The sequence below is a fragment of the Oenanthe melanoleuca genome, chromosome 1A, assembly GCF_029582105.1.
Source record: "Oenanthe melanoleuca isolate GR-GAL-2019-014 chromosome 1A, OMel1.0, whole genome shotgun sequence".
Classification (NCBI taxonomy): Eukaryota; Metazoa; Chordata; class Aves; order Passeriformes; family Muscicapidae; genus Oenanthe; species Oenanthe melanoleuca.
In genome coordinates this window covers 16,349,422-16,371,554 of record NC_079334.1, presented here as the reverse complement: position 1 = coordinate 16,371,554, position 22,133 = coordinate 16,349,422, and the positions used below count along the sequence as shown (strand labels likewise).

At 41.3% G+C, this 22,133-nt stretch overlaps 1 long non-coding RNA gene across 1 annotated transcript in view; it reads right to left on the bottom strand.

Annotated features, from left to right (window-relative positions):
• The window catches only part of LOC130248688 (uncharacterized), a 31,655-nt gene extending 9,565 nt beyond the window's left edge, over positions 1-22,090 (bottom strand). Inside the window, exon 1 of the long non-coding RNA XR_008839680.1 lies at positions 21,869-22,090. This is a non-coding gene — a long non-coding RNA (uncharacterized LOC130248688). The remainder of the gene's footprint in view (positions 1-21,868) is intronic.
• Positions 22,091-22,133: the final 43 nt, after the last annotated feature.

Below are 22,133 nucleotides of genomic sequence, written 5' to 3'. Positions count from 1 at the left end.
GCCAGGGTACTGATGCCACTTCAGAAAACCTATATGAACTATGCATAATTGTCTCCAGCTTTTCTTCATATTTCTCTTTATTTTGTAATAGCTGTGCCCTGCTTTTATTATTGTTACCATGTAGTGTGTATATATATCTGTTGTAGAAAGGATGCCAGCAGTTTTTTTCCTTCCAATGATAATAGGACACTTGTATGTAGCAATGCTGATCAGGATCCAGAGTTCTGCACACCCAGTCCTGAAGAAGACAGGAATCCAAGCAATGTTTCTTGCAGCCTCACACCCACACTGTAGAGGCACTTTCCACTTCGGCAATGAGAATGGTTGATTTTTCCCTAGCAGGATGGGGCTTTCTTTACCCTTGAGTTTTTCATGGCCCTAGGTCTTCAAAGAGACAAGAGCAGCTGTTGGTTGCTGCAGAGTTGTTAATTGCAGGAATACATCAGTCTCGAAGGCAAAGAGTTCACAATATTAAAATCCATTCTGAAAGCTTTCTGGCATAGAGTCTTGAGCAGAAGCAGCAGCAGCAACAGCAGCTACAGCAGCTCCCTGGCATTTCTTCTTTTTCTCTTCTTCTTCTGTGTTCCCTCACCCCAATACAGGGGATTTTATTCATAAATCAGCCAATCTAGCTAAAACCACGATTCTAAACATTCTTCCTACACCTATTAGAGCTTAATTCTAAAGTACAAAAGTGATGTTTGTCCTTACACATAATTTACACATATAGTTCTATCTATTCATATAAATGGTTCTAAATGTTTTATCTAGAAATGCAAGCATGCTCTGCTATGTTTTTGTTATGTCTGAAGCTAAGTTACTGAACTTTAAACTAGGCTTTAGGGCTTTACTCTCTTAAGTCACTTAAAGTATATTCCTACTTACTTAAAACTAAAGCTTACACTTCTACTTCATGTCTATGTGGCTTAATATATTTTAATTTCTCTAAAGGCTTTAATTAAATTCCTGCATTCTTTGTTCTTTCTGAGGGACTCAGAGAAACTTCTATTTTATACACTCCAACAACCTTAGTATCCTGTTTATCTGTAGATCACCCAGGAGAAGATGGTAACTAAGAGTCTTCATGCATTCTTGCTAATCAAGGTAAGTTTGTTTATTTCAGATGCAGACTAAGAGTCTTTCAGATGTTGCTGTAGGTGTCATGTTTTCCTAAGGGTGATTCCAGATAGCCCTAGTACCTTCTTTGTCTTGTAGAACAGTTTAGAGTTCTCAAATTTATCAGAGCTCCTGAATATTCCTCTTACACACCATTTATTGTTTAGCTTACAAATTGAGCTGCAAATCGCAGGCAAATCCAAATATTCCTTCTCCTTCCCTGCCTTCTGAACATACTTACCTGCCCTTTACTTTTTAAGCTCATCAAACAAAACTGTTAAAGCCAAGGAAAATTAAATCAGAGAATTAAATCGTCTGAAAACCTGTTTGTCTGACCTTCCTTCCAAACCTACTCCACCCTGGTCATCCAGTCTTTTCCCTCAGAAATAATAAACAAGAATGAGCTTTGCTGATGAAAATTCAACAAAAAAGTTTGCTTGATTTTTCCTAACAAAAATTCATGTGTTCTTGCCTGCTGATGCATTTCTGCCATGCACTGAAGCAACATACATTGTCTGTACTTAAAGCAGAGGAAAAGGAATGGGTGACCTGGGGGAACAAGGAATGAGGGAAAAGAATGACAGGAGAAGTTTGGTGGGAAGACTGATCAATGGCAGCTCCAGAGGTGAGTCATCCCAAACAATTTTTAAGAGTCAGTAACTTGGAAATAATTGAATGGGAACAACTCATGGCATGATGTAGGCTCATATCCTGCTACAGAAACAGGCTGACCATGTAATGGGAAAAGCCAGGTACAAGCCCAGGCAGAGGTGATTACTGAAGTTTATGAAGTGGTTTTTGGGTGGGTGATCACAGCTTTCTCACACAGAGAGTGCTTGTTTACCTGTTCTCCATGGGGGAAGGCCCCACAGACTTTAGGCAGCAAAAAGAGACTCAGCCCTTTTCTAGACAAGTCCCTTGACCTCTGTAGGGATCTGAGGGACAGAAGGATGCTGGTGCTGTGTCCATCTGCTCCATTCCTGTACAGTGATCCTGTCCTTGGAGGAGGGGTACCTTGAGATGCTGACTGTCTGTGAGGTTCTGCTACTGCAGCTGTACCTGGCAGAGCCTTGATCCTCAGTGCAGAAGCTTGTGTTCCACTTGTCCCAAAACAGCTGTCAGGATCTGCTGTCAGGATCTGCTGCTATCTTGTCCAACCAGGGTGAAGCATTTGCAGCAGATTGTGCTAATGCAGCCCTCGGTATAACTTTTTTATATTCCCACTCTAAGATGCAATAAGAAGCTGCACTTTCAGGGGATTTCCAGCAAGCCCTTTCTGAGCTGAGTCTTCTTACCGGAGAGTAGAGAGAAGCAGATTTCTTCGTGGGGCCACAGTGGATAACAGGATGGATGAGCCTGGCATGTGCCTTCCTGAGGATTATTGTCCCTTTCAGAAAGTGATCAAAGTGTGTGGGGGATGGAGATCCTTGAATTTGTTATTTGTGTAACCCAAGTGGAAGATCTTTGGGAATTATCAAGAAGTCAAACATCTAATAGAATTGAATGGCACATTTCCTCCCCTTAAAATGATATATAAATAACTAGACTTGCTGGTACTAATTCTCTTAAGGCATGAACCTTTATAAATTCATGAAATATATTACAGCTTTTCCATGTTTTGAAAGTTCAGCCTTGAAAAAGGAAGTTCTACTAATCTCCTTTTTATTCAGTGCTTTTGTCAATGTGAAAACACTGGGAATGCTCAATGTGAGCATTTTTGGGAAAGATTTTTCATTTGGCATAGAGAACATGACTGTACACTGCTAGTAATTTTGTTTATTAGTTAAATGAGGAGCAAAGGACTGTGAGAATACTGGCTATATACATATTTTGGTTGGGCTAGTCAATATTTAAAGGTCCCTTCCAACCCCCTTTGTGGTTCTGTGATTTGAGTGTATGTGATAGGCATTCTGGCACTGTATGACATTTGATTTAACAGGGTTAAAAATAAAAAACTATCAGTACATATACAGAGGAGAAAACATAGTTTACCATGGAATAATTAGGTACTTAATCTATGCTTAAATTCTTGAGCTGCTTCTCCTTTACACCTGATATGACTAAATGCTCTTTGCAGGAGAAAAATGTCCTGCTACTGATCTGTATTATTTTGATAGAAGTGCCTCCCTAAATACATTCACTGATAATACGTATCCAGGAAAACAATGGGATTTGGTCAGTTTGCTCCCACGAGATGCAAGTAAATCAGAACTTCTCTGTGTGACCTCACCTCCCCACTTTGCTTTTCATTCATCAAGGCAGAAGGGACTTACACTGTGCTTTGAGATAGCATTTAAGTATTAGTTAGCTTAGTTGTCCTTTAACCAGCTGGTTATATTCTGGCAAAAGAACAGCTTTTCACTCATGAGAGATCACAGTCAGGACCACCACTGTCTTTAGCACTACAGAAAACATGAGCTCACTCAAAGGGCCACCTCTGACACAGAGTGGTCCCAGCAAATCTTCTGAAGTCCTGTCATCCCCAGCAGATGATCTTGGACATTCAGAGAGTTGAAAATAAACGTGGTTTGAGAAAATTTATTTAAATGGTACCTACATGCTTGGGATCTCCAGAGTCATAGGTAGCAAGCTTGCAGATTTAATGTCCAAATTCCCAGTGAGACACACAAACTATGATGGTCAAAATCAGAGTCTTACTTGACAGAATCAAATACAGGAACATGAATGTACAAGTATACACGTTTTGCTGCAGGGCTCCTAAAAAATCATTGCTGATTGTACATGTTAAGGGTTGCTGCTCAGTGTAGATGGAAAATTGCTGGGTTATGCCAGAAGGTCAAGATAACCTAAAGAATCAGTGAAGGATTCAAAAGCATCCCTAGGAACAATGACTTTGAAGGCCAGCCTATAGATCAAGACTTCAAGGCACATCTTAAATTAAGAATGTGAACTACGTAATTAAGTCCTTTGACTCAAACCCAGTATCCTAAAAGGAGAAGTAATTCCAGCAGTTGGGAGATGCTGACCACTGACTCACAGCCCACTGACTCAAGAATCCCCTGACTCAAAAGATAAGCAGTAATCATACTGCCTGCAGGACTAGCTAGCAAACAGTGAACAGGTATTAGTTAGGGAGAGAGGCAGATCCAAAGTGTATAATTATGTATACATTCTTCAGAGGTGTGCTAGATTTGTAGAACTACCTCCTAGCACCCAACCTGTGTCTTCAGTCATGTAACTGACTCTCCTGCTCCTGTTTGATAGGGTGCTGTTTTCAGCCACACAGCTGAGACCTCTGGGTTCCCTCTGATACAGGCTTGATGAGCAAGCTAGTGCACCCAGAACACTAATGTGGTTAACCTCACTTTTAGCTCCTCATTTCATAACTGGAGTCAAGGTCCTTTGTGTGGGATTGGACAGACCTGCTCTGCTGCCTTCTGCTATTTACATTGATTCTTATGGAGCCTTTTTAGGTTCACTTGCTTTAACGGAAAGGGACTCTTCACTTGGAAATGGTGTTTGGGGCAGCGCCAGAAGAGAACACGGGTCCTGGGCTGAGTCAGGAGAAGTAGATGGCTGCTTGTCTTGGGAAAAAAGGGAGAATCATTCCTTTGAAAGGCTGCTCAGGGCAGAGCCATCAGCAGCTAACAGCTCTTTCAGCAAGCTAGAAGCTTTTTCTAGCTCCAGGCACTTGTGGTACCTGGAAGAGGAACTGCACTGTCTAGAAAACTAGAACAATGATGATGTTAAAGGGAGAGGGAGCTCAGAATTTATGCTGCTGCTTAAAAAAGAAATAGATTTGTGAGAATGAGAGTATTTTCTTGGAAGTAGTGGATTTGTATTAGGAGTATTAGGATCCACCAGAATGATGTTAACACGTTAATGATGATAAGATCTCACTTCTGGAATGTTAGGGTCCAATAATTAAAAGATGTCTCTGCCTGAATTAAGGTGCAAACAAGATCATATGCCAAAGTCAATGGTACAAATTTTACCTAACAATAAATGTGAGGCAGAGAGAGAGAGATAGAAATAGGGAGAGAAACAGGGGAGAAAGAGAGAGGGACAGAGAAAGATTTTAATCACCACCACATGGGTTCTCTCATGCAGACATCTTTCACAGCAAGAGATATAAAATGCCTTTCCATGCCCTCCACACAAACCTTCACTTGCTCATCTACTCAGAATTTTGTGCCTAAATCTGTTCAAGTTATGAGGTTAAAGCAGGTACTTTGTGGTTAAAGTACCTGTGACAAACACCATAAGATTAGTCAATATATATAAAAGAACTCATTAAGTGTTGTGTATGACATACTATATGTGCACATGGTTCTAAAACCCCATAGAAGTGCAGGGAATTTACAGAAGCAGAAAGCTGGTTGTACTGGTCATAGCAGATAGGAGTTAATCCAATAGTCCTGAAAATCCTCCAAACAAGCACTAAATACCTACACTCAGGAAAAAAAAAGCCCAAAACAAACCAGCACTAAATACCTATGCTAAAGGAAAAATAAAAACCAAATACAAACAACTCCAGTGCCCTAAGGCTTAATTAACCAGAAAAGCCACAGCTTTAATGAGCCAAAGGAGAATAAAATTCAGTACCACAAAACCCAGAGTCTTCACCATTACTTTTGCATCACCCATTCAGGGCTCCTGCAAACTACAGCAAGGAGAAATAACTATTTGATTTCTTTGTTGATATCACTAACCAACTAGATTGAAAACTCTCCTAGAAAAGGAGAGCATGGAGGTTTATTGCCTTCTGTACCTGACAGAATATATAGTTTCCAAAGGAGGCCCTTTCATAAAATCCACTCATTACTTCAGGGAATTAGTTAAACTGATTTGTAAAAAAAACTTTCATGGTACTAGAAAATCCTCAAATTAATGGAGATGCAGAGAAATCAAACCATTCAAAAAACCTGAAAGGAAACTAACAGCAACATTTAAATTACAACAGATCCCAGAGGCTGATCCTGTAGTAAAGCTTCAGCCAAGCTTAGCCTGTCTGAATCAATGGCTAAATGGCAAAGGTACCCCTTCAGAGCTGGGGTACTCCAGGCAACCTCAGACTCTTCTCTCAAGAGAACAATTTGTAAATAAACAGGGCTGCAAACTGGCCCTTGAAAGGCAGCATTCTGTTTAGATTTAGGTAGAAAAGGAAGTGTGTTTAAAGATGGTTTGTTGTCAGCAAAGGGACAGATCTCAGAATTACCTCTGAATCTAGCCCTGAACAGGCAAGGCATTATCAGTCCAGCTTTGGGATGAAATATTTCCATCAGTCTATATTGTCACTGGTACTCTTGTGAAATTATAGAAACTCAGGAGAGGAGCTGAACAAATGGTGGCTGGTGTTGTAATAAAGCCTATCTCTCCAAGATAACCATCAGAACCCAAGAATCAAGGCCCCACTGCAGAGAAGTGAGAACAAGATGACACCATAAATCTGCCAAACCAGGAGATAACACTGGAACAAACTGTTGATAAGGCAAAAGAAAAATTTTGGTTGAACTTCTGTGCTAACATTTAGTTATTTGCATAGTAAAATACACATCCATAAGTTGTAGTGTCCGTTACTTAAATAAGCCCCCTCCCTGCAAATCATGCATGGTAAAATAAATGGTGCTGTGCTTTTACACGAAGGTAGGAAGATATGCTTACAATGAATGTGGGTTTGGACTGTTGTGTGCAGGGGAAATGTTTCTCTTTCACAGTCTGAAGTGTATAAAAATGGGTTTCTGGACTACTGAGTGGACACTAACTTTGGATTTACCATGTTGCACCCATCTCTGAGCAGACATGAAATAAATATCTCGACTCTGTGGGACTCAGCTTCTTGCACGCTGGTTAGAACCCATATTTGGGGCTGCACGGGGACTGTTGCAGCTGGCAGTCACTAGCTTGGCTCTGCTCTTGTTTTGTCACAAAACGCTCTGCAAGGTCTCAAGTTCTCCACAGTGTTGTGCATGACACATGTATCCTCCAGAGAGGTGAGTCAAGAAAACCATAAGACTACTTTTAGGGCTGTCAGAGTCCACACCACATGCAGAGTCCTGATAGGTTCTTTTAGGGATCTCAAAGCACAAAAGACACAGCAGGGGACAAAACTACTTTACTTTTGCAAAAATGCACCTTTATTTAGTGCCAACCAAATGCAATAGAGGAAATAAAAGAGAGAGAGAGACAGAGAGAGAGAAAAGGGGTTGGGATTATGGCTACCAAGATGGGCAGATGATCCTCGTGGAACCAGCCAATAGATGTCCGTTGCCGTCCGGGGAGATCTCGGGGGTCTTTAGTTTGAGGGTGTCTATTATACTCTTTTCCAAGGCGTCGGGCGACTGGCCAAACAGGTGAGAACTTTCAGGGACGCTTTGGGTTCCGTGGGGGGAACAAACCCACAAGCCCAAGCGAGTCCTTGTCGATGAAACAAACACAGGGCACTCCATCTCTGACCAGTTCATTGTTCTCGCACCTGTGGGAGCCTTGTCGACTAAACACAGTTCAGTGCACCGTGACTATCCGTAAACCAGTCTCCTGAGAAACCAGTCCGATGGGCACCACCTGTGAACAATGGCTTGGCGTTCCTCCCATCCCTGGCCAGCGCCTTTAAACTGCAGTTTGAGGGCCTCCTTAGGCTTCAAGCAAGGGTCGTTGGGCAGAGCAAACGAGATGGACTCTCACAAGGGCATTTGATAATCTTCTCTTCTTAAGACACTACACAATCCTGGGTTGCTAGGTCCACAAATATTGAATATGCCTTAGCAATTTTTAAAACAGTGCATTAACCTATACTGAAAGCATCTTGACTAAAGCATACCAGCACCTCAGAAGCAAAAAGCGTTCCTATGGTGAGTCCAGCTAGAACTTGTTTGACAACAGAATAGACAAATACAACTAGGAATTTAACTTAGATACACGATGCTAGTGATTGATGGCATTCAAATAGAAAGCAACTTGGAATCCTAATCTGCAAATAACACCAAACTTTTATTTGGAACTTATGCAGGCATTTGCGTCATGAAAACTCAGGTTGTTCTGGAAGTGAGAGTGGAAATGTGCTTGGGCAAGTGGAAACATGAGAAGAAACAGTAGAACAGGAACTAAAATAATGGCATATATTGTTATCTAAGGTCAGAAGTTCACCTGGATCACAGTGCAACCTGTGAATGATTTCATTCAATGACGAGAGAACAAGAAAATGAAACCATGAGATAAGGTGACAGAAGGATAAAGGAACTGGGCGGGAGCCAGAATGGAACTAGAAAAGGAAAACAAAAGCAAAACAATGACCCAGCAGTGTTGTCTGAGACTCATGTGCAGTGAAACTAAATACCAAGATCACAGTAACTGTTGACTCTCAAGGGCTAACCAAAAGCAATTTGATTCTAGCAATGAAGAGGAACTTAGAAAATGTACATAGGATTCAGTACTGGCATGTCCTGTCTCCAACATATTGTGCACAAACTGTCCTGGCCAGATTGCCTGGACATGCACATGCTGATACTTCTGCTGGTGAAGATATGAGTAAACAGAGCCAGTTGATTTATGAAATGAAAATCACTTTCCTTATCTGCAGGGTCTTGAAGTGAGTTTTGTTTTATTAACTGCCATGTAAGTTGACAGAGAATCCAAAGTGAGAAGCCAAGAAGAGATCTTTCCACCACTTCATTGTGGAAGGTTAGACTCACTGGAAAAGAAAGAAAAGGCAGGAACGTTTCACCTTTCAACCATACAGAGTGACTGATAATTTAGAGCATAAAAAAGCTGATTTCTCTATAGTCACTGGGTCGATTAACACAGAGATTTCTGGTAGGAACACTAAGGTGGGCGAATACAAAATGTGTCTGAAAGCACCAGCAGAAACAGTTGAAACAGAAGGGTTAAAAGAATTGTGACTGTTGGCAGCATACAGACCAGATTTTTACTGAGATCCAGAACATCAGTGAGCATACTGGGAAAATGAAGGACGGAACTGAAGATGTGGAGAATGGCAGGAAGATAAAGAACAAGTATTTGATCCATAAAATCTCCAGAGGGAGACACATGGAGGACTGTATCAACAAAGGTAGTTCAGGAAGGTTGGACAGGATGAAAAAAAAAAAAAAAAAAGAGTTTACAGTCACTGCCAAATCCAGAAGTAGCTCGAAGAGTAAAAAGCACATTCAGAACCCACTTGTTTCCCCAGTCAAAAGAGTCATGATGACCACTCTTCAGCTGATAGTCCCTTATCACATCCAAGTCATCTTGGCCAGACCACAGACTCTCTATGTGATCTGGCCAAGACAAATGAAATATGACAGGTATTCTTAGTGGTTGTGGGTTTGATACTGTAAGACCACGAATGTGAGTTAAATCAGTACTGTTTAAAACAAAAGCACCCACTCATTCTCATTTTGCTATATTAGCAGCAACACAGACTGAGGGGTGGCTTATCGAATAAGGAAAATAAAAGCTTTGGGCAGATGAGGTGTAAGTTTTGGGTGATAATAAATAGATTTAGAAACAAACAAGAGGAAACAGAAGCTGTGTGGTGGAACACCCCCCTGAATATAACTGAAAAACAGGGGTCTAGTCATTGGACTGACCTTGGCATGGCACACTGCACAGATCCTATCCATGGTGAGGGTGGCCGGCTCTGTGGTCACCTGTGCACTCCTGTATTGAGTGCTTTGCTCACAACGTCTTCAGTCCAAATGGCAATCAGATTTGGGATGTGGACTTAACTTTGGAAACTGCCTTGGCAATACATCAAAATATCCTTATTACATTAATAATCATACAGTTCCTAGGAAGAGTAAATGCAATTGGTGATCAAAGACACATGGTGTTTCCCACGGACAGAAAAATAGACTGCACATGTGTTCATGATCAAACACATTGATTAATTATGCAATCTTTAAATCACACGTTAGGCTCAAGAATACCACATGACCATCGCTCAACCCTAACAGCTACATTTAATGAGTGGGAATGGGGTCCTGTGGAGGTGCATTCTCACCCCCTCTTCTCTGGCCTGCTTGCATGTGCTCTATGGTCTCAGTAATTGTAGCCTTGGCCTTTGTGTAAGAGCTGAGCAGCACAGCACCCCTTGACCATCCTGGGAACTCCTGAAAGGTTGAGGTGGGGGCAGCACTGACCCTACCAGGAACTGCTGCTGCCTGGTCAAGTGGGAGACAAGAGTGGAAATAATCTGTCATCCCCTGACAGCATGGAAACATCTCTTATCTGAATTGTAGCCAGAGCGGAATAGTACTATCCTTGCTGGAATTTTGAAAATTTCAGTAATTGCCAGTCCTGGATTGCAGACAGAGAATTTACTGGTGACTGAAGCCAACTATCTCACGACCCTATAAACAGCATTCCTAAGTAAGATCCTTTGAGCTCTTCTGACCTGCAGTGGGCTGCAGCAGCATCTCCCTCTGAGTGGGACCTCCCAGAGTGTGGAGCTCCCAAGTTTGTGAAACTTGGAGGACCTTTGGCTGATAACGAGACCTGGGCTAATATCCCAGCTACTCGAGGCTCAGCCCCTGCCATGAGAAACACAAGAGGCATTAGATGTGGGTATTTCACTCATTCTTGAGGGAATTTTTAATAGGTGTGCCTTTGTGCATATATACATCTTTGTGTGTGTATGTGTGTATTGACTTGAACATTCTATAGCAAGTACAGCATATGTGTTATTATCTTGAATCCATAAGTGTTCATTTGTCATGATTGTAACTGATTATTGGTTAACATTTAAGGGCTGCTAAATCTTTAGATTTAAAACAGTGACCAAGTCCAAGCCTAAGTCTGTATCCAGCTGCACCCAGGCTCCTCTTTGAGGAGTTTAGAGATGGCCACCTTACCATTTTCTGCCTTACCCCATTACATCCCAGCCCTCCATATAAATCACTCTAAATTGGTTCTATGTTGCTTTTTGTTGATATGTATGCTTGTAACAAGTAATAGGGTGAACTTTGCCATCAAACTTGGTTGTGCTTTTGCAAATTCATATTGAAATCTGTTTTCACCAAAACCTTTGATGGTGATTCTTTAAGCAAGCAAAACCACTATTTTGTGACAGATCCAAGGAAGGAAGAGGCTGTAAGACAATTGAAGTTGGCAGCTTTTCAAGCTGCAAGACTAAAAATGCCAGGTTCAACACATCCTTCTTATCCATCATTCCAACCACATTGCCAAAGGCAATAGTCTTGCCACAAAAATAAATATCAGAAAGGCAAACTGGTCCCATCCAGAACCCCCAGAAAACCAATTAGCTGCAAATCAGGTGATACAGTTCATGTTTGGAAATGTTTAGACAAAACAAATATTCTGGGTATATATGGTCAGAGATCCTGAAATCCCCTTCAAGGCACAGCTTATGAGATTGATTGAGAGGAAAAAGTTTCTTAGATTTGTATTGCCTGAACAAAAAAATACACCTGAAAATTCATCTCTTGGCCCAAATGGTTGCATTCATATTACAACAGGCTTCAAGTGGAAGTAATGAGAGACAACACAAACCTCAGAGGTGTATTTGCCCCTACTAAGGCAAAACTGAAAAAGACAGCATGATTATATAATGGTAGTGATTGATTCTGCACACCTGATTCTGAGACAATGGTGCCTGTGCCATCTGTATTCATTATGATATTAGTTATAATTAGTTATAATTGTTACTCTGCTTGTGGTATGTGGGCTTTATTGTTGTTGCAGTCTTAGGTGTACATTTAAGATGGTTCCATTTCTGATACCAGTCATACATATCCTCAACAGATCCTACATATAGTCATGCTACAGGTCCCTTGTGCAATGTTTGAATTACAGGGTTTTGGTTTTCTTTGGCAATGGGCTGCAACACATACCATTTTTGTAAACGAAAGTAGTATGTTCTACTAGTACAATTTATTGTTTGTATAACTCATGTCTTAACAGCAAAGCATTGCTGTCAGTCTGGTGACAATGGTAGCAACATGAATTGTTTAAATAATATAATTTTTACAGAAAAAGCCACATTAATTCACAGTTAAAAGAGCTGTATGGAAACTTCCTAGTTAGCTGTCCCTGTTCTCTGGTGTTAGAATCACTCTCCCAGTACTCCTCTGGCCCCACAGGTTGACCGTGAAATAGGAGATTTGTTGATGTGCCTTGTTCTTCGCTGGGAGAAATTTGATGCTGATGGAAACTTCCTCACTCTAGGGTCTGTGCTTGGATTTATTTTTACATATTTTGTAACATGTACCACATCTTCCTCTTTATTGCTTCACAATTCCTTATGACAGAAAAATTCACTGTCTGTGATTTAGTTTATATTATGTTAGACACTTGCTCATTGTTCTCTCTCTTTTTTTCCTTCCCTGAAAACTGGTTTTATCCAGCTCCCAAGGCTACATTCCTTTAGTGACCGGTAACTGAGACTGGTACTATGTTTATGACCTTGGGGTCTCTGGTATCATCATGTGCCTGAGCTTTCAAGGCCTCCTGCTATCATCCTGCACTCCTACTCTTCTAGGCAATTTATTCTAGGTCACAGACACAGAATAAGAACTTATTTGCAATAACCATAGTTGCATAAAAAAATTCTGTAACAGTAGAGTGTATAATTGCACAAAGTTAACTAATGTCAAAACCACTAAGATAATACTATATGTAATCTGATTGGTAGGCAGCTGCTGTTACAGCTAAACAAACAAATGCTGAGCCCCTTGCAGGCCAAAACAAGCTCAGACAAAGCAACTGTGGGCAAATACCAGCAAGTCCAAGTAAACTGGACTTGTTTTTGCTGGTACAGAGGCAGGAGGCTGCAGTTTAGTTCCATACTGCTTCAAGGCTACACCATCAAAATATAGTGTCCTGACTGCATTTCCATTTGTGACTCCATGGGTTTTACATCTATTGAGATGCAATGCCCTGGCAGCATGGCTCATGTTTTCTCTGATGTCGCTTGATGTACTTTAATATATTGTATCTTGGTAGTTTTATCGGGGTGTAGAGTTCTAACAGTCTTAGCATACTCAACCTTCAAAGTTCACTTTATTTATTAATGGTAATACAATAAATGCATGCAATACCTTTTTTTTTTTTCAACTGCTTTTCCTTAATGTCTGTCTCATTATGGCATATTACTGGTATGAGTTTAAATTTTATTCTGTTCAGGTTATGATTTCATGCCCTTTCCTTTTTTGGAAGGACCAAAACACGAATGCACAACCACTGTAAAATAATGTCATGTGGGTAGAAGGCTTTGGAGCACAAATTTATAATTTCAGCACAAGCAAAATGTGGCTGACTGCTGGAAGTTCAGTGTTAAGTGCATTGGATGTGCAGCTGTGAACATCCATGGGGATGAACTTCTGGGCAGATAATCCCAGAATGCAGGCCTGATGGTGATTTTAGAGGTCATAGGGCGATAAAAGGATGAGTGGTTTGAGATTCAGATTACTGAGGGCAGGGATTATGATTCTGGATATTTGCTTGAGTCAAAATGCGGTGGAGAGATAGGAAATGGGAAGATTATTCCAGTAAGGATCCCTGTAAAGCGACTGATAATTGGATGAATCAGTCTAGGAACCATTTATGGATCAGATGTGAAAGCTCATCAGAGAAACAGGACTAGGAAACTGAATGAATAGTGAATATGTTTGTTAGGGAGACTGCCAGCCTGAGGCGTGTGATTCAGTCAGTAAAACCAAACATCGGTGCCCAACAGAAACATGAAGATTAAGAAAACAGGAAACTGGAGACCGGAAATACACCCCACACGTGCAACTCTACAAATTACTGATTTAGCTTTTGAGGCCTTTGCTTCAAGGGTTACTGACCATGACCAGCCTCCAAGGTCTGAGGATGAAGCAACAGTTGCAAGGGTTGACCTTCAGCCATCCTGACTGCATAAGTAATAGAGGAAAACTGTTACAGAGTTGGCACAAAGACTGTTAGCAAGAGTGGGAAGAGCTGAGATTATAATTATCCTTGATCCTGACAGTTTTAATAAACTCAGGTTGATTGGCATCAGGGATTTAGTTCTTCAAGATCCTTTTCTGCAATGCAGATGCTGTTCATTATGCACTTAACTTCACTAGAAACTCCTTCAGAGTGAGATATTTTAACCTGGATAACTGAGTTGCATCAGGAATGGTCAGAGAGGCAAAATAAAATGGGAAAATGCAAGAGTAGAAATTATGGAAGTGTATGGGAATACAGCTGGGGAGCAGGACTGAAAGTACTGCTCAGCTCATAACCTATGTGGACTTGTTAACCACAGTAGGCCATAAACCTTGGCAGAAGGCAGAACCCTGAAGGACAAATGTAAAAGATAACAGTGTGCTTGTATGCCTTGTTTGAGAGAAATCACTCAAGACCATTGGTGCCTGAGTGAGTTTGTGCAAAGCTATGAATAAGCAATGTTACTTAGTCACTTAAATATTGTGATTCTTGCTATTTTTAGCTGTAGCTGAAAAGGTATCTATACTGATGTGTAGAATCAAAAAGCTGGCTTAATGCATGCAAACCATGGAGACCCCATCTCTTCAATCGCTGACAGAAGTGGAGGTGCCATTTGAATATGTATATATGCAGCTTTGTGTTTGAAGTTTTTGACAGAACAGCTTTCAGGATAAAGGTGAAGGTCTTGCTGTGACTATAAATAGGATGGGTCACCTGTCATATAAAATCAATGAAATGCCATAATGAAAAATGAGCACTTGCACCACAGTTAAAATGGGCAAAATACTAAAAATATTCTGCTGATTTATATCCCTTGGATAGTCATGTAATTCACTGCAAGGGGAGAACTTAGAAATATTGGCGAGGAGTCAAGGACAGGGCTTGGTGTGCATGATCCAGTCTCAGTTCACAAATGTGAATACCCTGTGCCTGCTGACAACCATCAGTTCACAGTGACCCCAGCTTCTAATTACTACAGCATTGAATTTTTTGATGTGCAACTGCGTGGGTGTGATAATCTGCTGTCAAAAAGGAAGGAGTGTGTAACTGGGTGTGGGGACAACGCTGAGTTGAACCTCAACTGGATGCCTTCCCAAGCGTCTGCTTTTGCCATGGCCAGTGCGGCAGGGCTGGCAGCTGGGTTGGACACAGCCTCAGGGTGTCTCAGCAAGGGCCAGGGGATGGATCCAAGTAGGGTGGTGATGCGGATCTAGGTAATAAAAAATGGGTCCTGTTTGACAGCATCTCCGTAACAAGCGAAACATGGTTTCTTTCAGTGAAAACAGATTTTCCACCTATTATTAGGAAAGATCATGGGAATAACAAGTGTGGGACTATGCCTGGGAGCTTCATTATTCTGAGAATTCATGTGTGCCTTCATTATTCTGAGAATTATGGAAAGTCAGTGCAATGGATCAGTAATGTTTTTTGTGTTTCAAGATGCAGGGAACAATACTGTTACTGATGGTGGGTTTTAATTGGAATAAAATTAACTTTGTATGGACTACAAATCATAGTGACCTGAGCAGTTTATTCAGACTGAATCTTGTCAAACATCAATGTAATGTAGAGCAATTATAAATGGAATCTAAGCAGGTAGATGAGCTGAAACACATGAACAAGACATTACATGGACTGCATGTGAACCCAAGACAGAATGGATATTGAAACCAGAACATGTTTATGCCATAGTATCTCCATTTTAAAATGCCACCATTGATAATCACTCCCAATCCCAGTGCCAAGATACCACCCTTCTTTGAAACAGGGGATTTAAGGGTTAAATAGAATGAAGAGTAGAACATATCGTATCAGTTACTGTGTGCTTATAAGGAAAGGAATGCACGATAAGAGACCCCTGACGTATAAGGAAAGGGGTCCCTCTTCGTAAAAGTGCAAAGTCTGCAAAATATCGCAACCAAGAGACTGAAAGCGCATGCGTGGAAAGAAGACAAGGTGAAGAGTTCAACTAGTGAGGAAGACTTTTACTTCATCATTTTCCGCCCACAGACTCATTTGAAGACCACCGACTCAATAAACTATGCAGCGGCAATGAATATGCAGCTAATTTCCATACGAAGCGGGGAAACAGGCGGGGCAGATAATCAATATGTATAGGCGATTTAGAATATGCATGTACTTCCTAGATAAATAGAAGGTTAGAAGCATGTAAGGTATGCAGGATTTGGGAGGATGCTCTCCCACTGCGTCCAGCGCTGAATAAAATATGTACCTACTCCACAACTTTACAGGTTGTGAAGTCTATTTTCCGCGCTTCATCTTTGGTTTTTACCTCATATCTAATTATTCATTTGTTCTTTTCACTGTCCCTGCACACACCTGCTTGTCTCTGCCCAGATTCCTCCCAATAAACCAAACACTCCCCTAGTAATCCTTTCTAATTTGCCTTAATTTTGCTACTCCTGATGGTCCTTCTCAGCCTAGTGTTTCCAACACTGTTACCTTGGCAATTTGGCCCAATGCACTGCAATGCATATAACTGCTGGACTGCATCAGCCTTCAAGCAGAGCATCTTGACACCACTTTCCTATAATTAATTCATGGTGGTTATGTGTCATGGACTCCCTTACTTTTTCAGAGTGCTCTCCTGTCCACAGTTCACAGTCCACAGCCACTGCACACACCAGGGCCCACTACACCTGATTCCTGAAGAGCACAAGGTATAGGTTTCAACAAAGCAAGCACATGGAGGGACAAAAAGTTACCTCTTTTACCAAGTAAAATTCATGAGAACCCATCTAATGCATAGTCTCTGCCTACCTAATCCATATTTTTTAGGGGATGTGATCTTACACAATGCTTGAGTGATTTGGGTGAATCTATAATTTAATCAAAACCCCCTGTTCTTCATTAAGCAGCTTCTACTGTAAAAGTTATCTGACAACATCAGTTATATTTACAAAAGGTGAGAAAAATTCAGCCTGGGGGACAGATAACTTGACTCACTGAGTGCTGGTCACACCTCACAGGATACTATGCAAGTATACATACTTTACCAAGGAGAGGCTGTGCCTGACAGTGGAGGAAGGGGCAGGGGTGCCACATCAACAGCACTAGGCTGGGAGGCATGCTCTTACAGCTTGGAATCTGGAGAATGCAAAGCTCAAGGATCCCCAAAAGATCAGGCACTCACTGGCAAGGAAACCATTAAAACCTTGGACAACAAGTAAACTAGTACACAATGGGCATCCCAAGTGCATCTGCTGCAACAGACTCCTGATATATCTGCTGTGATGGGAAGCAGTGAAGTGCCTGTGAGGGTGTGGGTATGTGTGCAAGAGTAATTAGAAATGTAGCATGATATTGAATTTGTTTTAATTCAGAAACAAGTTTAAAACCTGTTTGGCATGTTGAGAAGGATATTCAACTCTGTAGCAACTGATTTCCAGAACACAGAATCATAGTATATCTCGAGTTGCAAGGGACTCATAAGGATCATCAAGTCCAATTCTCTGCTCAATGCAGGACTTTCTACAGCCAAACCATATGACAAAGAATGTTGTTCAGACGCTCCTTGAATTCAGACAGGCTTGGAGCCACAATTTCTTGGAAAGCTTGCTCCTGACTGACCATCCTCTCAGTGAAGAACTTTTTCCTAATGTCTAGTCTGGACTTCCCCTCACACAGCTTCAATCCATTTCCTATTACTGGTCACCAGAGAGAGAAGATCAGCACCCCCTCCTCCACTGCTCCCTTTGGGGGTGCATTCCTCTCCTTCTCAGGTTGCTCTAGAATCTCAAGAATTCTCTTTAGGACTAGGCCTTGAGGAATGACTTAGGCAATGAAGCACCCTCAATCTTATCAGAAACTCATACATGACTAAGGTGGGCAGGCAGTGTCCTTAGCAGAAGCTTCTGCTGTTTAACAAAGGACAAGAGATAATCAGTCCTGACAACCTAGGAACATTACTTGCCTGAATGGTCCTGGAGATTGACAGATGACTGAAGCCAAGCATTTTGCAATCCTGTAAGCAGCAGTCTTAAGTGAGACCCTTAGAGTTCTCCTGGAAGTCAGCAGGCTGCATGCCCCAGCCTCTTAGTCCTGGTGGGACACCTCTAAGAGCCTGCCAACTCTCACACTCTGATACTTGGAGGATCATCACTGAAAGCTGACAAGGGGGCCTAGGTCCTTTTGTAACCCAGAGTCTGTGAAAATTATTTTAAATATATTCTGATCCAGTTTTTCTTTATATGCTTTATTGTATGTGGTAGTAAACTTTGTCACTGAACTCTGTTAAGCCACGCCTTCACAAATATATATTAAAACCTCCTTTACTAATAACTTTGATAATGATTCTTTAAGCAGCAAAAATACAAAATGACATCCCCCTCAAGGAAGTTGTAGGCTGCAATGGGGACACACCTCAGTCTTCTCTTCTCCAAGCTGAAAAAATCAACTGGCCCCTGCCACTCTTTATAAAGGTTACAGTTGAGGCTATTCACCATCTTGGTCACTCTTCTGGTCACTCTCTAGTAATTTGATATCATTCCTAATACTGAGGTGCCTGAAACTCACACATGGCTCTCCCTACAGAGGCAAGGTAGCAGCAGTATAGAGAAGAGCAGGAAAATCACCTCCTTCAAATAGCTCAAAGTGCTGTGGTTGATATCCACCCCAGGCCGTGGTTGGGCCTTTTGGCTGCCCAGGAACACTCTTGACTCATACCCAACCTGCCATCATTCCAAAGCCTCAGATCTCTTTTCATGGGCCTGTTCTTCAGCCTTGCATCCCTGTTACTAGTGAGAGATGCCTCTGCCTGACTTAGTGTGCAAATGAGACCATATGCTGGAGTCAACTATATGGATTTTATTTAACAACAAACATGAGGTAGAGAGATAGAAAAAGAATTAGAAAACACAGAAGAGAGAGGGGGAGAGAGAGAGAGAGAGAGAGAGAGAGAGAGATATATCAAGCAGATCCACCATCCATGGATTCAGGGGTGTCTCATTGGTCCTCCCTCAGCCTGGGCTTCTCAGTGGTGATACACATTCTTTAGGTGGTACCACCTTTATACAGTCCAAGTTATGAGTATTGATGGAGGTCTGTTCCTAATTTACATGTGAAGTGAGGTCGGGTGTGCCTTCATGGCATGAAAAAGAGAGGGTAGGCAAGGTCCTCTTTCTGAGAATGCTTCCTCCAAAGTTTTGAGGGGCTTTTGTTGGTTGCAGGTACTGTCTGTCCATAATATGGGGTGATCTTTGTTTGACCAGTGATATGTGTATGAGCACTTGCTTCCTTTCACACAGCTTGCCACAGCAGAAATTTTTGTCCGGATGCATTAACCAGGATGTGCTAACCAGATAAAGTCTCCACCAGGCCTGGAATGGGAGCCTTCCTGTTGCAAATTCCTTCTTTCTGTGTTTATCTTATTGCAAATCCTTCTCTAGCCTTAACAGTGTTTCAGATAGGCACCTATGCTTTTTAACTCCTTACAGTCCCAAATTTACACATATAACCACGATTACTCTATCCCAGGTGATGAATCCAGCACTTGCTCTTGATATATTCATACAGTTGGATGATTGCCAAAGTTCCCCAGTCAATCTAGATCTCTAGAAGTGGGTTGTGGGATTTTGGGGGTCTTAGGTGGTTTCAACCCTATGGTCAACAGTTCATGCCTGCTTCAACCATAAGAAGACTTCCAGAAGAGGTAGATGCATGGAAATTAGTTCTAGGAAAAGTGATGTTTATGTCTTAGCCAGGAAGTACACTGTAATCCAGAGATCAGCATGATGGAATAAATGCTTTGTTGTAAAGTGTCATGACACACCCAGTTAGAGGAAATATGCTGCCAAGTGCCCAGTGATGCAATAAAGAATGCCTGCTTTCTAACACTTCAAAATTGTGATAGAAAATTTCTTAAAAAAACAACAGAAGGGGACCAGGCTTTTCTATGTTACTGACTGCCAGTCAAATGTTTCTAGGCCAGCTGTGTCAGCCCACCAACTTTAGAACCCTATCTATAGTATTGAACCATAGTATTCTGTTAAAGCCTAGAGAATTAGATGTTTGGGAAACAAGTTATGGGATGTCTTAGACAGCTTAGAAGCTAGAGGTTAGGAATGTAACCCGTAAAGGTAGATAGTTTAGTAGAAGGATTAGAAGTTGACAAAGATTGATTGCTTACATACAATAACATTCAGAAACAGCTAAAATAGGACCAATACACATATGGAAGCATTTAAGCGAAATCAATATACATTAAAAAACACTCGGAGTCAGCCAGGGGAGACCTATACATCATAAATTTTGACACCAAAACTAATAAAAACCAGAATGGAGGGATCAGCAGGTTAGGCAGTCATAGTAACAGGACAGAGGTAAAAAGTTACTTGGAGGCCTGACACCCACCAACTGATTTAAAGAAGCACCGACCCAATAAAGAGGGAGGACTGTGCAATCACAATGAGTATGCAACCGGTTTCAATACTTAGTGGGGAAAATGGGCGGTGACAGGTAATAAATATGTACAGGCATCTTAGAATATGCATGACTTTAGGGAATAAATAGAGCACCAAAAGCTGTGGAAGGGCACACACGCCTTTGGGAGCGATCCCTGTGTCCGCCCAGTGCTGAAATAAACATATCATTTTGACTAAACTAGTTGAAAGGTATTTTGTCCTTGCCTTTCGTGCAAGTATCAGTACCACTTTTGGTTGCTTTATAAGGAAATTTGTCTGCTGCATCCTCACCCGTGCCAGTTTATAGGCCAGAAAACATTGTTCTTCACACCCTCAGGATGTTTGATTTCAGCATTGCTGAGTTGTCACCAAAATGCAGGAATAGAATTCCTTAACACCAATGTAGTTTTAAGAAACAGGCATTACTTTATGATGGTGCAGGATGCACAGGGATAACTCCTGTGAATTTTTATTATTCTCCAGTTGTATGACCAAATGGCATGAAAGAAACTTATCCAACATTAATTTTGAATAATCAATTTTGATAGGAAAAATATATGTTAATATCTTCACAAACAACTCAATAGGTGGGGCTCTTCACTAATGATAGGAGAAATAGGGTGATATTATCTTCAGGAATGATTGAAAGAACCAGTCAGGTTCCGAAAGAATGGCTGTAGGTATTTAGGGGAAATGGGTCTTCATGCCTCTATGAACATCAAGCAGAGAAAGTTACAGAACCCAGGGAGTTGGACCCAGGCAGTTTGATTTTCTGAGCTTTAGAGTAATAGGAGAAAAGGTCTGCACAAAATCTATTGCAGAGCTCAGAAAGCCTGAACTGAACTGTAGGGGAAAATGACCAAGCATGTTCATGAGGGATTATGTAGTAGGCGGCTCAGGAAGTCTGTGCCTTCCTATTACCTCAGCCAATGGGGAAAGGAACAAGGCAACCTGCGGTTAGGAGTTCAGGATAGAAGGAGGCTGCACCCTCCAAAACCTTGAGAGAAAACACACAGGGGTATGGCCCAGTGCACTCTCTCGCTTTATTGGGATAAATTTGCAGGACTTCTCTGTCTCTTTTACAGACACTGCATTTTCACAGTGTAGCTTTTCTGCAAATTTTGAGTAAGCAGAGACTTCTTTATTTCAGTGCCAGGAACACAGGGAATTACTCCTCCAAGAACGTTCTGTTTAGTAAACAAAATCCATCAATTTGATATACTTTTTCTGCTGAGTCATCATTACATAAGTTCTTTTACATTTTATGCATTATATGCCTGCTCTTAAATTTAACCTTAACCCTAACTGGTTTTGCTAGTTAAATAACTTCATCAATATTCCTACCCTAAGACAATAGGGCATCTCTACTGAGCTCTACTGATTGGAATCCTTGATATTCCAATCAAGTTGGGAAGGGTAGGGGTTTCCAAGCAGCATACCTGGTCTGCATTATGGTCTCCAGAGTTTCTTGAACAAAAAACCTACGACATCCAGTAGCTTCTTGGCGAGGTTACTGCTGCATATTTTAAGCACAGCACTCCTGACATTCCTATACCTTATATTTTACAATTTTCTACTTGTAATCAAAACCGCCTCTTTTATCTTTTTAGTCAATTATTTTATCAGAGTATTTATAACATTTATTCTAACTGAAGTCTCAATTGGCCCTCAGCTCGTGGCCTGACGTGAAAGGAGCACTCAATG